Here is a 15,024-nt window from a genome sequence, read left to right as displayed (position 1 = left end):
TATTCTCAATATTATATATACATATTTTTAATTTAATTCACAACAACTAAAAAGGCCCATGTTCCAAATACTTATGTACATGTGTTTATTATTATTTAAATTAAGTGACAGGGTTCTATTTTTGTATAAGGTTACAAAGGTTCTATAGTTCAAGACTTACGGTAATTTAAAAACAACGCTGCACATCATAATGGCGGCGACAGTTTTGATGTTAGAGGTCTGAAAAAATTATGCATAACGTTCGGCGGACTGGATTGAAAATCTTAACGGGCCGCATGTGGCCCGCGGGCCGTATTTTGCCCAGATCTACCCTAGAGGGACATCGAATACATAAATGCTTGCCAGAGGTGTGGAACCTGCTGGCGTCAAACTGTGGTGTCCTGGGTTCCCTCTGTTGCAGTGCAATGCGGTTGGAAAGTGTCAATATTTACTGACTTTCTTCCAGGATGCTGAAGGCATCGATGCCATTGACAGGCTGGCCATTCCCCGAATCTGAAACCAATGGAGTGTGTTCACGTACTGTTGCATCTTGGCTGATGCCCTGATTGATGTCTGGCAGAAGACCTCCAGAAGGCCATCTGTCGTCCCATCAGGAGCATGCCTAGACGTGTAGGGAGTGCATACGAAAACATGGAAGCCATACACACTACTACAAATTGAATTAGGTGTGATCCCATTTTTGGAGTATACTGCATCCTGTCCGGGGCTTCACGGTGGCAGAGGGGTTAGTGCGTCTGCCTCACAATACGAAGTTCCTGCAGTCCTGGGTTCAAATCAAGGCTCGGGATCTTTCTGTGTGGAGTTTGCATGTTCTCCCCGTGAATCCGTGGGTTCCCTCCGGGTACTCCGGCTTCCTCCCACTTCCAAAGACATGCACCTGGGGATAGGTTGATTGGCAACACTAAATGGGCCCTAGTGTGTGAATGTGAGTGTGAATGTTGTCTGTCTATCTGTGTTGGCCCTGCGATGAGGTGGCGACTTGTCCAGGGTGTACCCCGCCTTCCGCCCGATTGTAGCTGAGATAGGCGCCAGCGCCCCCCGCGACCCCAAAAGGGAATAAGCCGTAGAAAATGGATGGATGGATGCATCCTGTCCTCAAAATGTGATAATTTAATTCCCTGCAAATTTGTTGTACGTTATTTTGTTCTTGGATCTGTGTGTTTCGGAGCAGTGCATGTGACTCATAGTTTCTGGTATGTCTCTATGGTATGCATCAATGGCTATTATTTAAAAAACTGCACTCACTCTTATCCACGAATGAATAAAGAGTATCCATCCATCCATCCATTTTCTACCGCTTATTCCCTTTCGGGGTTGCGGGGGGCGCTGGCGCCTATCTCAGCTACAATTGGGCGGAAGGCAGGGTACACCCTGGACAAGTCGCCACCTCATCGCAGGGCGAATAAAGAGTATATACTGTCAAAATCCCACGTGACACTTTTGACTTTGTTTGCTATTTTCCCATGTTTTGTAGTATTATTATTACCTAGTGCTCCTATTTTGTTTCTACTTCCTGTTGGATTCGTTGTTTTGCAGCTTTTTCACTTTACGTTCTGTTTCCTGCCAGCATACGTGGTTTTTATTATTCAATCACCTGTTGCTCCTTGTCGGTGCTCAATCATTGTGCTTTGGTCCTTGACAAATGTTTGGCTTCTGTGCACTTCCATGCTGCACTAGATGTTTCTTTTGCCTGGCCTCGCTTTTGTCACGAATAAAAAGAGCTTTTAAGGCCTACTGAAACCCACTACTAGCGACCACGCAGTCTAATACTTTATATATCAATGATGAAATATTAACATTGCAACACATGCCAATACGGCCTTTTTACTTTAATAAATTGCAATTTTATATTTCCCAGGAGTTTCTTCTTGAAAATGTTGCATAATGATGACGTGTACGCGTGACGTCATGGAGTGTTAGGAAATATGAGCGCTGCACACACACACAGCTAAAAGTCGTCTGCTTCGACCGCATAATTACACAGTATTTTGGACATCTGTGTTGCTGAATTTTTTGCAATTTGTTCAATTAATATTGGAGAAATCAAAGTAGAAAGATGGAATTGGGAAGCTTTAGCCTTTAGTCACACAAACACACGGTGATTCCTTGATTAAAATTCCTGAGGTGAAACTATACTATGGATCAGAGAGCGGTCAAGTGAACATGGATCCCGACCGAATGTCAACCAGCAGGTTTCGGTGAGAAAATTGTGGTAAAAGGTCGCTTCTTACCGGAGATCAGCTGAAGCTTGCGCTGTCCATAAAGCTGACGTCGACTTCCCTGGCGTCAAGACCCCCATGGACACACACCTCCGACTATCAGGTACTGTTAAACTCACTAAAACAATAGCAACACAATAGAAAGATAAGGGATTTCCCAGAATTATCCTAGTAAATGTGTCTAAAAACATCTGAATCTGTCCCAATGCAATCAAGTTGTTTTTTTTTTCTAGTCCGTCGCTATCAATCTCCTCAAACACAAATCTTTCATCCTCGCTCAAATTAATGGGGAAATTGTCGTTTTCTCGGTCCAAATAGCTGTTTTTGTTGGAGGCTCCCATTAAAAACAATGTGAGGATGTGAGGAGCCATCAACATGTGACGTCATCGTCTGCCACTTCCGGTAAAGGCAGGGCTTTTCTGTTAGCATCAAAATTTGCGAACTTTATCGTCGATGTTCTCTACTAAATCCTTTCAGCAAAAATATGGCAATATCTTGAAATGATCAAGTATGACACATAGAATGGACCTGCTATCCCCGTTTAAATAAGAACATCTCATTTCAGTAGGCCTTTAAAGTTAAAGTTAAAATCCCAACGATAGTCACACACACATTAGGTGTGGTGAAATTATCCTCTGCATTTGACCCATCTCTATGTTCACCCCTCTTGGAGGTAAGGGGAGCAGTGAGCAGCAGCGGTGGCCGCGCTCTGGAATAATTTTGGTGATTTAACCCCCAATTCCAACCCTCGATGCCTAGTGCCAAGCAGGGAGAAAATGGGTCCCATTTTTATAGTCTTTGGTATGACTCGTCCAGGGTTTGAACTCACGACCTTCCAGTCTCACGGCAGACACTCTAACCACACTTGCTCTGCATCCTGGGGTCCAGACCAAAAATGCCAACCAGAGAGAGTAACATATATGACCTGGACAGTGGTAGTTTTTGTATACCACACTTTTTGTAGGATTCGATTTAAAACAAAAATATCGAGCATAAGTTTACATTTTGCAACGTTTTCTGCATGTATAACAATGATTATTCTCTATAAACTGTGTTAATAGTTTTGGTGCACGGGGCAAAACTCTAACTCAAAGTTCAATACAACACGGTCGTTGAGGCCGAACAAATTTCGATCGTGTTATTCCCTAGATTGCTTAATACAGAAATCCTTTTTTTTTTTTTCTCTAATTAATACAATAAAATGATCCCAATGGGCAGTGTATTCTCCTAACACATACATTTGTCCAAATATGGCCCAGAACACGCATTAATGTGGGTTTCCTGGACGTCATCTTCATCACTAAAGGAAAAATCTAATCCGCGGTAGAGAATTTTCTCCGCCATTTTCAAGTATGCTTCTTTTTTTTCCCTAGTTGTCAGCTTGAAGCATCCCTCTGTCTCCGACTCCCTCGTCATCATGTGACGTGATTGCGAGTCTGATATGGTTTTGCTTCTTGGTTGTGATGACCCGCCTTATCTTGCCTCTGATAGGCCAGTCTGTAATGTTTCGCCTTAACCTTAGCCAATTGTGACTAAACGAACACCTAAATCATCATGCATTTACTCTGTATGTATGGATGTTTTCATTCATTCAGGTTGTTGTATTTTCCCCGTATTTTTTTATCCTGGATTGGCAGCTTTGTAGCAGTGATGTTATCTACCTCTCTCCGTGGGTCTGAAAATAGCTAAGCTACGGCAATCACTACTCTATCAAAAAGTAGTGAAAGTACAACCAATCTATTGGAAAATGTAGTTAAGCTATTTCAGGGACAGGCCGTGCTTTTCCCACCTCGGCCTTCAGTGATGTCCAACTTCAATGATTACCTAGCAAAATAACGTAATTTATGTCACCCTGTCTACCATAAATTGATTAACGTGGACCCCGACTTAAACAAGTTGAAAAACTTATTTGGGTGTTACCATTTAGTGGTCAATTGTACGGAATATGTACTGTAGTGTGCAATCTACTAATAAAAGTTTCAATCAATCAATCAATCAAACCACATGACCATTGCTGGAGAAATACTATACAGCAACATTTACGCACTACTGTGCATTGAACACCTCAACAGTGTACAAAAGGGATTATTTTCTGCCGCGTTTAAAAATCCATAAACCCGCATCAGCAATTAAAACATATCTTATGTGGTACAGTCAAAATTTAAATTGCAAAACATATTAAACTTGAAAAAAATAAATAAATAAAATATTCGAACTTGCAATTTGTCGTACCCATTCGATGCCGTATGAGTCAGTGGTCCCCTCGTAGTCGGGGGATTCGAGTGGAAATGGAGGGCATTTGTCCATTTCATGTAGCTTGCGGGGTCGGCCGACATTGTCTCACAAGACCTAGTTTCTCTTTAAATATCCTTCTTGAAAACGGCCTTGCAAATATATGCCTGCCACCTAATCAACATTTTGTTCTCCTTTGTGGGTTAAAAAAAAGTGAGTATCCTGATTCCTCTGCTATCCCAGTCTGGATACGGCGCAACACTTCCCGCTTCCTGCTAAATTGCAACTTGTGAATGGATACTCATTGTCGATACTCACTGGTTTAAATGTAAGTTAGATATTGGGTTTCACTATGTAAAGCGCTTTGAGTCACTAGAGAAAAAGCGCTATATAAATATCATTCACATTCACTTCATTTTGGAATGACAAGTGAGGATCCAATCAGTCTCGTTAACATCAGACTACTCAGATAGACTACTGTCAATGACTTGTGATCTGATTGGCTATCGCAACTGTCAATCAACTGTATGTGTTCTCACACTCTTTCGCTAACGGTCCCGATGAGAATTCAATGTCACGTAATTGTCACGTTGAATGTGAGACCAGCTAAAAGGTCTTACTGACAACAAATCGAAATCTGATTGGCTATCGCAATTATCTACCAACTGTATGTGCTCGTTCGCTTACAGCGCTCGAACGCCCGCATTTTTGATTCTGAAGACCCCTGGGCAGATTTCGAAAAGCATGGCAACTTAAGCTATCTGAATCCTGATTGGATAAAAACTGTATAACCTAAAAACAACAGCGCTGGAAGAAGCATAATATGACATGAAGAGAATATGAATAATTTTGGATATTTAGGGAAAGTAAAATAAGAAATATTTTTATCATTAATTATGATCATGATTTCTGGTTATGCAGAGAAGGACTTCCCGGCACACCATTGAGATACGTAGCTTAGTGTCGTGATCAGTGGTCTGGATTATGTTTTTGTTAGTTTTGGACTCTTTTAGTTCCTGTTTGTGTACACCCTTGTTTCTTTTAGTTTCCATGGCGACTTATTAGTTCTGTCAAGACAGGGGGAGTCGCAGCTTACTGTGAGGTTTGTTCTCCCAGGATGCAAACGGACTATTCCGGACAAGGCTTGCAGGTAGGAATATATTTATTAATCTAACTACAAAATAAAAGGCAAACATCAAAGGCAAGCGTGCCTATCACACGCAGAAGCTGTGAAGTGAAGTGAATTATATTTATATAGCGCTTTTCTCTAGCGACTCAAAGCGCTTTACATAGTGAAACCCAATATCTAAGTTACATTTTTAAACCAGTGTGGGTGGCACTGGGAGCAGGTGGGTAAAGTGTCTTGCCCAAGGACACAACGGCAGTGACTAGGATGGCGGAAACGGGAATCGAACCTGCAACCCTCAAGTTGCTGACACGGCCACTCTACCAACCGAGCTATACCGCCCCTAAGGCGAGAGCTTAGCGCAGGAAACATGGAAACTATGGAACAGGCAAAAACTCTCTAACTGTGGCATGAAATAAACAAGACTTCCTGTGGCATGAACTATGGTATCACATGGAACAAGCATGAAACTACTAACTAACATAAGTACGGCATGGAGCAAGTAATGACGCCAAGCCGACTGACTGGCAAAGACATAAATCATGGTCTCTTGATTACAGCAGGTGCGTGTCCCGAACACCAGAGGCAGGTGAAACTAATAAGTCGCCATGGAAATTAAAACAAACAAGGGTGCACAAAAACAGAAACTAAAATAGTCCAAAACTAACAAAAACATAATCCACTGATCATGACACTTAGCTCCATGTAGCTTGTTACTGCCCATCACTGGCACTACCCTTGAAATATACTGCTTCCGTACCTTTACATATGGGAACATACATTTCGGCTGTTCTAACAATTTATAATAGGGCACTGGTGGAGGACTTTGTCACATGGTGTGGAAAGAACCACCAGCTCAATGTGACGAAGACCAAGGACCTGGTTGTGGACCTAGTAAGGAGGAGGAGCACTTCAGCGACCCCTGTTTCCATTAGGGGGGTGGATATGGACATGGTAGAGGATTATAAATACCTCGGTGTACACATGGACAACCAGCTGAATGGGTCAAAACACGCTGAGGCCCTCCACAAGAAGGGACAGAGCCGCCTCTACTTCCTCAGGAGGCTAGGATCCTTCAACGTCTGTACAGAGATGTTGAAGATGTTCTACGAGTCGTTGGAGGCGGGCACCTTCTTGTACGCCGTGGCTTGCCTGGGGCAGCGGGCTAAGAGTGAGGGACACAAACAGAGTGGACAAGTTGGTAGAGAAGGCCAGTAACGTGGTGGGAGTGGAGCTGGACTCTGGCGGTGGTGTCAGAGAGGAGAAGTCCAACAAAACTCCTAGCCATTATGGACAACGCCTCCCACCCACTAAACTCGGTCGTGGCGGAGAGAATGAGCATGTTCAGTGGAAGGCTCAGACTGCCAAAATGCAACACGGAACGACACATACCGACAGCCATCATACTGTATAATGCATATGTTCCTTGACTGCACTTAAATGTAGAATATATGTAGAATATATTTATACTATCCATCCATCCATTTTCTACCGCTTATTCCCTTTTGGGGTCGCTGGCGCCTATCTCAGCTACAATCGGGCGGAAGGCGGCGTACACCCTGGACAAGTCGCCACACAGATAGACAGAGAACATTCACACTCACATGCTAGGGCCAATTTAGTGTTGCCAAACAACCTATCCCCAGGTGCATGTCTTTGGAAGTGGGAGGAAGCCGGAGTACCCGGAGGGAACCCACGCATTCACGGGGAGAACATGCAAACTCCACACAGAAAGATCCTGAGCCTGGGATTGAACCCAGGACCTCCATATTGTGAGGCAGACGCACTAACCCCTCTTCCACCGTGAAGCCCATGTTGTATATTATTTATTATTATTATTGTCTATTGTGAGCGAACTGTGGTGCTGAATTTCCCCCAGGGATCAATAAAGTACTTTCTATTCTATTCTAATTATTTCCCAATTAGATTTTACCAGAAGAGACGAAAATAAGTCTTGAAGATAAAATATTTTCCCTAAATATAACTGTAAAATAGTAAATCAGCTCTACACCACAATTCGAAACAGTTGGTATATGAGTGAAGACTGATTTAAAGCTATATATACTTATAGCGATGCAGCAATATGTGGCAAAAAAAACGATGACAGCAGTGGCTCAGCAACCAAAGTGCCACGCCACCCTGAGGGAACAGACTGTGCTGAAGGCATTTACCCGCACAGTGCCAGCCGTGAGTGACCACACGTGTCCAAACAGATGCCCCTTTGTGGTACAAACGGTCAGAGGTGTCATTTGTCACATGTATTGCACTGCAGCAACTATTGTTTGGAATCGCCTACGTCTGTTTTATCTGAGTTCAAAGTTGTTATCAGCGCCTGCACTTCATAACACAGATCAGTTAAAAAAAACAAATGGACAGTGGCCATCTATTGGTTGAGGTGTTAATGAAATGACATAATGGGCGAGTGAGTGAGAGGTGGCGCAGAGAGAGAGAGCATGGGGATTACATATTATCCTGAAAACCTCCTGCATTTTTAGTATATTTGTTACACATTTCAGAGAAAAAAAATAATCATGTTGTGCAAGACACAAATGTCCACTGTAGAGGACACTGGATCGCAAGAGGATACACATGTTTGAGTCTATTTGTGCACAGTGCATGATGTCTATGATGGTCGCTCCCGTGCTGTAGATTATTCTAACAAGGCACTGGCCTACGGCAATAATAAAGATACCTTAAACCTAAACTGATCAATAGGTCAAAGAGTCACAGTTAGTATCGCTCTCTCACTTTCTCTTGAACACACACACACACACACACACACACACACACACACACACACACACACACACACACACACACGTTCTTTGTATGCGTTACCTTCTTGAGACCTACAAAAAATGCCTACCTCTGTAGGACCACCGTTTTGTGCATTTACAACAATAACAATATATACATACTATGCAAATATAAAAATGCTTGTTGTGAAAAATTACTTAGAATTTCACAAGACAAAGATCACAATTTCGCAACAAAAACTTTGAATTTTGTCAGTATTATAATAAAAGTCTTATTTTTACTCAACGCAAGTCAAAATTGAACATTTGTGCAATGTTATGATACAAGTTCGAATTTTGCTCAGTAACCATCGCAGTTTTCCAAGAAAAGGTTAAACCTTTGGCAATTTTATGAAAAGAGTCGTAATTTTACTCGACAAAAGTCACAATTTTATAAGAAAACTTTAACATTTTGGCAATATAATATTAGTAAACTGAATTTTACCTGGCAATATTAAGACAAAAGTCATAATTCTACTCGAAAAATGTCACTATTTTACAAGAACAACAAAAAAATTGCCAATATCGTGTTAAAAGTCAAAAAATGTTATGACAAATGTCACCATTTAGCATTAAAAATAAATAAAATTACATAAAAAAGTAATAATTTTATGAGAAAATATTGCTATATTACAGAAACAAAGAATATGAAAATTTTTTCCCAATTTTATGGGAAAAAAATTGACATATTATGAGAAAAAGTCATTTAGGTTTTTTTTTTTTGTTTGGAATTGCTTTTTAATCTTTATTATTTACTTCAAGTTATTACAGTATGTCTCTATATACATGTTTAGGGCGCATTTCAATTTCTTACACACACTTATTACATATGTTGTCCAGAGGGGGAGCACTTCAATTTTTTTGCACACACTTGTTATTTCATATGTTGATCAGATAGGGAGCCCTTTTAAAACCCACAAACAATTTGGAAAATCCCTCCTTTTTGGGACCACCCTAATTTTGATAGATTTCACCACCAGGGGGTGCAAATGAGACATTCTCTATTAGATGCAAAGGTTTTCCATATTTAGACCACGATTTCGGTCCTAACTTGTTCACCGGTCCTCATATGGACAGTACGTTTCCTTGTTTATGTCTCAAGAAGGGCAGAAATACAAGAACACACACACACACACAGGCAAAGACAGTACATATGCATATTAAGTCAGTTCGCCCCTACACTAATAAAGATTGTGCTGCATGGGCAATCTTACAAGAACCACCAATGACTCATGTCCACTGAGAGGGGGTGTGTCCATGAATACAGCAAGTGTGTGTGTGTGTGTGTGTTTGACATACTGTAAGTCTCCCTTCAAAGCATGTGTTTGTTAACACAGAGAAACAGCTAATACAGTATCCAAGCATGTCAGCATGTGAACAAAACTCTTGTACTGTGTGCTATGTACAATAATCACATTGTGGTATTGTACATTACCAGTTATTCATATTCATATCTATTTGACTGATTCAACCGGTATTGCATGCAAACACGTTCTGTATTCACGTGAAAACATATTTTCAATCGGACTGTACTTTAACATTTATTTCAACAACATGGTCCTCAAAACAAGCTGCTTTCCCACAGAGAACTATGAATCAGGGTCTATTGATTATGTGTACTTCCTGGTACCGTGCACCCACCCTTATACACACATACACACACACACACACATTCAATTTGCTGATGGGGAGCTTTCCAATGCAAGGGAGAGGTGTGAATACATTAGACACTCAGAGGGCCATGTATATTTAATGACGCTAAAAAGGTAAGGCAGTGGGTGAAGTATGCTGGATGCGCCTCTTCTTGCTGTAAGCAAAACATAAATTCCCCTTAAATGGCCTTGATTAAAGTTCACATCATAATTAAATGCACAAGTCATCAAATGCTATACAAGTTCAATGTATAAGAGAGGTCCTGTGAACAAATTAATACAGCCTCTGATTTATCCATTTTATTAGTTTAAGTTAGCCTCTCAAATGACTATAACTACAAAAAAAAAGCAGGACATAAACACGGTGAATGCATTTCTCTTAATTATTCTGCTGCAGAAAACGCCAACACAGCCCCTCTCTGGATTTCATTTGACTTTGCAGATATGATGTGTGCCCTTGAGAGGGACCTTGCATTGCAGTCATTACGATAGCAGCAAGAGCAGGACTCTGGCTGCACTACTGCCCCCCTCTGGACAGTATGGACAAGTACACCAGTAGTACACCTCAGTGGACACAAAGGGAATCAAACTGGTGTGTTGGAAGGACTATGGACTCTTGTTGGGTATTTCTTTTGCAATTTATGGATTCAAAGAAATGCGTGAATCGCAAAAATGATGAATTCACAAAGGTAATCCGTCGAAGACAGTTTATATTCATCTGCATTACATTTTTTGGAAATGCCCCAAAGCTTTGATGAATAATCAATATTTAAAGCCTGTGAGCTGAATCATGCATCACATTTCAAAATGTATTATTGTAGTATTTCCATATACTAATCCTGCACAAACTATATTCAAAAGTGGTGGAATGTAAAAGTTATTTGATGCACCATGCAATAAACTGTAAAAGCTCCCGTTGCCCTACAAACACGTCACCTCTTTTTTTCTGTCCAAATTTGCTTCACTCCATAAGTTCTCTTCTCCACTCCCACCCACACACTTCTCTTTCAAGGGATCCTGATCCACCAGGATATCCTGGGTTCTTACGCAACGCTGGCCCAGCCCTGCTGGTGATGGGAAACAACCCTGCATTGCAGCACACAAAATGGCAACAATGAGGCTGCAGCTGCCGTGCCCGATTATTAAAATGGTTGTATTGTATATATTTAATATTATAAGACAGTTTAGTCCTTTGGAGATCCACTTTGAAATGTTTAAAACACTACTTTCAAATAGGTTTAAGCAAGAAAGTCCCACGATTCATCCATTTTTCTCCACTTATGCGTGTCAAGGGATCCTCAGATGTGCCCTGTCTGCAGATACCCCCTTCCAGCTCCTTCGGGGGGTCCTGCAGGCATTTCCAGGCCAGCTGTGAGACATGTACTCCCTAAAGCTAGACTGAGGTCTGCCCTGAGGCCTTCAATGTGCGTACGAGGAACCAATCAGAAATAGAGGCCCAGGCCAGCATGGTAAAGTATCCATTATTACAAAATATCAATAATCTTTTGTTTTAAAAGCATGATTTGAGTTGGCTGTGTGCACAGTGGAAACTCCAAGCAAAACATAAAAACTTCCTTAAAAAATGCTGCCATAACATTAACGGTGCCGGATCAAAAACAAATACAAAAGAAAAAGGATGCAAAAAATGCCAAAACACACACAACACAAACTCCAAAAAAACACATCCATGACAGAAATGTTACAGCTTCATAAGCCAAACATATGTTATATCAGACATTGCCCATAAAAGTTTCATGCCGGTGGAGGTGACAGCTTGCTGCGGGGTTTGTTCTCCCGGGATGCAAACGGACTATTCCGGACCAGGCGTGAAGGTAGGAACATATTTATTAATCCAACTACAAATCTCGGCAGAGAACGAGGTAAACAAACAAAAACTACGGCGTGGTACAAACACAAAACTGTGGCATGAAACAAACAGCATAAACTGTGGTTTGGAACAAACAAGAAACTGTGGCAAGAAATAAACACGATTTACCTGGACACGGCATGAACCGAGCTACATGAACTGTGGTATCACATGAAAACAAGCTATGACGCCAGGCCGACTGACTGGCAAAGACAGGCTTAAATAAGGGTCTTATTTTTCTTTGTATTTTAGTAAAGGTTAAACCGTTTTTATCTTTTAACCTTTTTGAACAAGTCGTGCATGCTTTTATTTCAAGTCGCCTGCACTACTGCAATGCACTTTATGCTGGCATTAGCCAAAAAGCTCTCTCCCGGTTGCAGTTAGTCCAGAACACGGCAGCACGACTTTTAACAGGGGCCAGGAAACGCCAGCATATAACCCCAATTCTTCAGAGTTTGCACTGGCTCCCTGTTCATTTTAGAATTGATTTTAAAACATTGCTGTTTGTTTTTAAATCTTTACATGGACTGGCACCTCAATATATCTCGGACCTCATCCAAATTTACATCTGAGGTCCGAGAGCCAGTTCCAGCTCGTGGTGCCCAAGACGAGACTTAAGACCAGGGGAGACAGGGCCTTCTTTGTGGTCGGCCCTAAGCTCTGGAACACTCTGCCCCTCCATGTTCAAACTGTTTCCACAGTGGAGTCTTTTAAGTCTCGTCTTAAGACCCACTTTTATTCTTTGGCTTTTAACACTACGTGAGTTGTGTGGTCCTCCGTTGTCCTCTGTGTTTTTTATACACTTTGATTTCTATTTTACTGTTTTAATTGATTTTACCCTTTAAAATAGTTTTTAATCATATTTGTTTTTATATTGTTTTTATTGGTTTTATATTTATTTATTTTTTGTTTTTATTCAGTCATTGGTGGAGCATAATATATATTTTTATTTTTTTTTATTTTTTATTTATTTATTATTATTATTTTTTTTTTACAATTGTTTTTAACATGGCTGTGCAGCACTTTGGAAACGTTATTGTTGTTTAAATGTGCTATATAAATAGTGGATTGGATTGGATTGATTAGAAACAGGTGCGCGGTCCGAACACCAGAGGCAGGTGAAAATCATAAGTCAGCATGGTAACCAAACAAAACAAGGGAGCGCAAATAGGAACTAAAAGATTCCAAAAAAAGAAAAAAACATAATCCAAACAACAGATCATGACAAGGCACTGGGTTGGAATTGGGGGTTGGATCACCAAAATAATTCCCGAGCGTGGCCACCGCTGCTGCTAACTGCTTCCCTCACCTCCCAGGGGGTGTAACAAGGGGATGGGTCAAATGCCAAGGGTAATTTCACCACACCAAGTGTGTGTTTGTGACTATCAGTGGTACTTTAACTTTAACTTAAATTAAATCCACTCTATTATGGGCAATGTCTGATACAACATCTGTTTTGTCGTGACTATCAGTGGTACTTTTAAATTTAACTTTAGTTAAATCCACTCTATTATGGGCAATGTCTGATACAACATCTGTTTTGTCGTGACTATCAGTGGTACTTTTAACTTTAACTTTATTAAATCTACTATATTATTGGCAATGTGTGATATAACATCTGTTTTGTCCCTTAATGAAAAATTTTTTTTAAACGGTTTGCCGTAAACAACTGTTTGCTAATGTTGTACTGTAAAATACTTTATCTTAATTATTTAAAGAAATATATCTCTCATGCTGGGTAGCCTGGGTAAATATTGTTTCATTACCGAAATTTGCAACATATCGGTCATGCATGTGTTTTGGGGATTGCGTGTGTCTTTGGCATTTGCAGCGTTTTTATTTTGCATTTGTTTTTGATCATGCAGCAATAATGTGGTTGCAACATTTTTCCCATGATGCATTTTTGTTTTGTTTTGTGTGTTGTTGGTTATGGGTCATGTGTTTGGAGCATTTGGAGATTTCTCTCTAATTGCAACCATAAAACTCTCCCAATATACAAATAATTTGTTCTATGGTCAAACCGTCACCATGATTATATATATATATATATATATATATATATATATATATAAATATATATATATATATATATATATATATATATAAATATATATATATATATATATATATATATATCGGGTCGCCACCTTAAAACATGAATTCTTCTTTTTTTTTATAGATTACCAACTGCGGACCAATATGTAAAGCTTGAGGGGAAGCTTTGTCTCCCTTTCTTCCAGGACTTCAACGAGAGAATTAAATGTTCTTTTGACCTACCAAACTTGAGATTGTCTTTGAATTACACCTCGACTTTTTTTAATGCCTCTGATTAGTTGATTTTTGTGTTTGTAGCTTGTTTTTATTTCTGTATTGTCATTGTCAAGGCTTCTGAAAATAAAGCACGTTTGTAGTAATTAACCCATTTGTTATGAGTAATGTTTTTGGTTGCAAAACATACACACATTTTCCCCATTGCGACAAAAGAGCCTGTATGAATCCACAACATACTTCAGGGTGTCCAAAGTGCGGCCCGGGGGCCATTTGCGGCCCGCAGGTCATTTTTTTAATGGCCCTACGGCACATTTTAAAAATACGATTGAAAAAATGTTCAAACGTAAAAGTGATATAAAGGAGCAAACGGGTGAAATGTAACAAGAAAATGTTGCAATGTTTACTGTAATAACACAAAGCTGCCATGCAGGCGGTTTCTTTCTTTAAAAAATAATAAAGAATCAAAGTCCATGTCATTATGAATTATTGACCTATTCAAGGCTCCAATTACGTCACGTTAAATTTTCCACTGACATTTTTTGGGGGGAAAATATTGCATATTTTGTATTTGCCATATAAAAAAACTTAGCTGTTTTTTTTAAAGAAGGGCCTAAAATGAACAAACAAAAAACATAAACAACAATAAAACTTATAATTGGCGGATGGATCTGAAGTTGATCTCGAGATTATTGTGTTAAAAGTAAGCAGTAAAAAAATGTATAATTTATTTTCTAACACTTTAATGAGTAAGACCCTTTTGTATCCCCAATACTTGTATGGTGATTTGTTTTTTAATGTCATTGCTCAAAAAATAGTAATTAATTAAAATCAATGGTGTTATGAGTTATTGACCTTTTTAATG

At 39.9% G+C, this 15,024-nt stretch overlaps 1 long non-coding RNA gene across 1 annotated transcript; it reads left to right on the top strand.

Moving 5' to 3' along the window:
* Window positions 1–11,355: 11,355 nt before the first annotated feature.
* Window positions 11,356–14,309, top strand: LOC133538564 (uncharacterized). The gene is made up of 2 exons (XR_009803043.1): window positions 11,356–11,493; window positions 14,071–14,309. It is a non-coding gene; the product is annotated as an uncharacterized LOC133538564 (long non-coding RNA).
* The last annotated feature ends 715 nt before the right edge of the window (window positions 14,310–15,024 follow it).

Source organism: Nerophis ophidion, linkage group LG20 (genome assembly GCF_033978795.1).
Source record: "Nerophis ophidion isolate RoL-2023_Sa linkage group LG20, RoL_Noph_v1.0, whole genome shotgun sequence".
In the NCBI taxonomy this organism is placed as follows: domain Eukaryota; kingdom Metazoa; phylum Chordata; class Actinopteri; order Syngnathiformes; family Syngnathidae; genus Nerophis; species Nerophis ophidion.
Note: the sequence above shows the minus strand (reverse complement) of the source record. Positions and strands in the feature narration are given on the sequence as shown.